General features: G+C 37.2%; 1 non-coding gene across 1 annotated transcript; it reads left to right on the top strand.

The window, feature by feature from the left end:
* The first annotated feature begins 1,405 nt into the window (after positions 1-1,405).
* trnal-aag (transfer RNA leucine (anticodon AAG)) lies at positions 1,406-1,487 on the top strand. Its single transcript has one exon. It is a non-coding gene; the product is annotated as a tRNA-Leu (tRNA).
* The last annotated feature ends 2,819 nt before the right edge of the window (positions 1,488-4,306 follow it).

The raw sequence follows: 4,306 nt of genomic DNA, 5'->3' as shown, positions 1-4,306 counted from the left end.
ATTTCTTGCCTTTTACAGGCTGCACAGCCTCAGACAGCTTCAGTGCCTGTCCTCAGTCCCGGAGCAGTGAGTGCCACTATGTCGGTAAATCGTTTAAAATTTCATTTCATACTGTGTAGAGCATCAGCAGTGTTTGTACCTGTGTTAAGGTTGCTTATGCTCTGTTGTTGTTAGTATCATTGAGTCATAATACACTATTTCTATGGCACTTTTCACAAATGAAATCCCCAAAAGTGCTTTTTAACAAGGGGATCATATTTTAAATAATCATAAAACTGTGATAGAATGACAAATGTATGTACAATGAGAAGGGAAATTAAAACTGGAATATATACTACATATAATAGTGAAAAATAGATAAAACAAATGAAAAAGAAGATAAAAAACGATGAAATGCATTCTACAACTGGTCACACGTTATTTACAAGGTTTTTAACTTGACACTTGAAAAAAAAGAAAACAACGCTATGTGACAGACAAAAGATATACATAATTGAAAGAGGAATTTTCAGTTCTTCAGAATGAGGGTTAGCTATGGAAAGACCCTATACCCAGTAGCTGGCGTTCATTCAAGTCCTTCAGGAAACTGTGGGATGTAAACAAATTGGATTGACCCAACACGAAGAGATTTCATTTGTGCCATAGAAATAGTGTATTACTCAATGATACTTTACTCAAGTGCACTTAAATATACATGTGATGTTGTACTTAACTTAAGTTTTTCCATTACATGTATTCTTTAATTCTACTGTGCTACATCTGTAGAGGCACATATTCTACATTTTACCGCATGTATGAATGCAGGGCTTTTACTTGTAATGTAGTATTTTAAGTCTGGTATAAGTACTTTCACTTAGGTAGAGGATCTGAGTACTGCTTTCAAGAGTGAATGTTAATACTATTAAATGTTGTCATCATCACCATTACTAATGTGCTATCCACCACAAACTGTCATTAAAACACTTACTTGTTCAACTGCTGTGCACCAGTTTTGTTTGTTCAGAGAAAAATAAATAAGGAAATACTTTTTGAAACACACCACAACGGTAGAAGTAATTTGATAAATACTGAGATTACTATTCTCAGCAAACTAATAACAAATAACTACAATTACAAATTACAATATAACTATACGTTTCAAGTATTAACTACATTACAAACAAATTATATTTAAGTAGTAACACTATTATAAGTAGATATTTACAAAACAACTACTATTTACAAGTATTGAGCATTGAGCATAAAATGTTGGACGAATGTTGGGGCAACGAACGTAATTGGCCAAAGAAATGTTGGGGCTCACACTCTCATTGGTCGAAGAAAGTTGGAGCTCACAGTCGCATATTCCCAACCTCTGGGAGAAGTTACACTTTATGACGTCATGATGCCTTGTATTGAATTCAACGGTAGCGTGGCCGAGCGGTCTAAGGCGCTGGATTAAGGCTCCAGTCTCTTCGGAGGCGCGGGTTCGAATCCCGCCGCTGCCAAAACATTTATGCATTTATAAAATTATATTACTGTTACGTATGTCAAAAGTAAAATACCGCATACCGCTTTCAGTGCCTTTCCAATTTTATTATAGAACCCATTTTTCTCCTTTGTATTATTGAGGGTTTCTTCAGGCTGCAATTCCTGTCATAAATTGTTTATAGAAGAAGAAGAAGAAGAATAACCTTTATTAATCCCCCGACGGGGCCTGTAAAGGAAGGAATACAACATATTGTATTATATAGAAGACACATAATTATAAAACAATACCTGTGAGTAAAAGTTCAGGGCGAATTGTTCTCACAACGGATTGAAGAACCCGGAAACAGTTAGTCTCATTGCTTTCAAATTAAAATGAGAAATTAATTTGACAGTTCACTTTTATTTGAACATGTTGATTATCGATTCGAGGTTCTTTCTATGGAGGGGATTTATTACATTTGCATTTAAAAAGGGCAATTCCATTTTCAATTTTCTTTCCTCTGCCTTGAACGAAAGTTTAAGATAACTCTAACATCGTTTTTTATTAATCCATTTGAATAAAAGGTCACAAGCCAGGAAAAAAACCGTTAAAAGTCCAAGGAGCATTTCAATGTCAACATCATGTTGCAACATATTTTGTTTAAGATAAATGTGGTCTAGGGATCTGAATTGCGGATGACGCTTTTACTGTGAAAATATTGCACCGGAAACGACCAGAAGACGTTTTGTTGTCGTTGTGAGAGAAAACAGTAAAGGCACGTGTTATAAATTCAGTTTAATTAACATTTAGTTTTATGTCCAGTGAGTAACGGTAAAAAAACTAATCCAGTTTTCACGGGACGAACCAGCCAGGGGCTTTTGTGGCAGTTTAGGTTGTATCCGTGACATAATTTGAGATGAAGCCTCCTCCTCGTAAACGCAACAAAAAGAACCTGAGTCTTGAACCAACACCGGCTCCACGGAAAGTGTCCGGTACCTGGCAGCGGCTCGAGCAGAAGAAGCTCCTGAAAGCCCTGACGGAACTCGGCAAGACCAACAACGTCAACGAAGACATTGACTGTGAATTCCTGAGAAAACAAGTCCGCACCCACTCCATTTCAGAGGTACGTTTTAAAACCTATACATTCAGCAATATGCCGTCTGAGTATAGGGTAGTCAGGGGCGCCGCCAGGGATTTTGGGCCCCATGAAAATATATCACATTGGGCCCCACCACCAGGCACAGGCCACGCCAACCAAGCACAATTGTAGTAACCACACCTCCAGAACCCAACCGACTCATTTATGCTTTAAATAACTCTACCTGTACATGCTTCCATCTATCTTGTAGTCCACAATATTTACTGACACTGAGCTGTGAAAATATAACACTGCAGACGTGCAACATTCTGCTGCAGTATAATTCACTATTTGATATAAGACTAACATTCCTGACAATAGATCAATAGTCATCTTTTATGGTGTAAATTCCTTTTTAATAATAATATTTTTGAATGGAACATTCTCAACATGAATGCATAAATCCAAATAAATATAACTTAAATATGTGGACAAATACTGTTTTTGAAATGTATAATTGAAATTAGATGTTAGCTTTTTGTTTTGATATATATATAATATAATATCAAACAAACAAACAAAAAGCTAACATCTAATTTCAATTATACAGGAGGGACAACTGATTTAGTATGAATAGCTGCTAAAAATGTACCTGTCACCCCTGTTGCGATACAGTTCGATACGATTTGATTCAACATTATGTGATACGATGCGATTCAACACGATGCCAAAAATAATGATACTTCAATATGGTACGACAGAGGATTTTTGTTTGCAGCAAATCATAAATTAACGAAAAAGTGCTTTACATATTTGGTTCTCTCTACTAGTACTGCGCATCCCATCATGCTGTTTCTTTTTTTACCTTTTTTACCTTAAAAAACTCTCCAGAGTACAGTACGATTTTATAACACCTCACAGTTAAACAATTTAAGGATGCATTGCCCAGGATTAACAATGTGCAAATAACAACTACCATAGTGCAATGCCCATACAGCTGCCAGCCTGATGTGCTTAACACTCATAGGCCAACTCACCAGTGAGCAGAAAGCAGTGGTTTCTATAGGAACAATAAAGAATACAAATAACCTTTCACAAACAGCTCTATCATAACTGCTTACAGTAAGGAAGACATTTAAACTATTATTGGCAGTCACAGGCTGCTGTAAACTAAACACCACTCTCTGACAGAACACCTCACTGAGTGATTTAACTCATATGTCTCACTTTCAGCTTTCTCTTTTCAGCCGCAGACCCCACGTCGCCTCTTTATGTGCGTCGCTAAGTTCCTCGTACTACTTGTGTACTTTAATGCGGCACGGCATTTTTTAGAATTTGCGAGTGATTTTTCAAGTTGTCCGTCTTTCTTGAAAAATCCGAAGTGTTGCCAAACGTTTGATTTGTAGGTATTTTTCGTTGCGCTGTGTTTCTCTTTCTCCTCGACTTCCGTGTGTGTTGATAACTGAGACTCTCGGCCTCCGTAGTGCGAAGCACAGATCAAAGATCGTATCTACTGAGTGCTGACAGGATGAGGGATATTATATGAATGAATTGTTTTTTTACCGATGCAAAGACGCTACAATCGATGCATCGCGAGTTCAACCCAAACTGTAGCCGATGTGCACTCTTTCAACCGGTGCACTCTCATCTTGAACGTTTATGCTGTTGCACCGATGCGAATCGGTGAATCTTAACATCCCCTAGTACAGAGGCTTTTAGGATAATTAACTTTTGGAAGAAAATAGTTAAATGAATCGTAGTTTAGTGAGTACATTATC

This window comes from Notothenia coriiceps, unplaced genomic scaffold (assembly GCF_000735185.1).
Source record: "Notothenia coriiceps isolate Sejong01 unplaced genomic scaffold, NC01 NC01_scaffold00020003, whole genome shotgun sequence".
In the NCBI taxonomy this organism is placed as follows: domain Eukaryota; kingdom Metazoa; phylum Chordata; class Actinopteri; order Perciformes; family Nototheniidae; genus Notothenia; species Notothenia coriiceps.
Note: the sequence above shows the minus strand (reverse complement) of the source record. Positions and strands in the feature narration are given on the sequence as shown.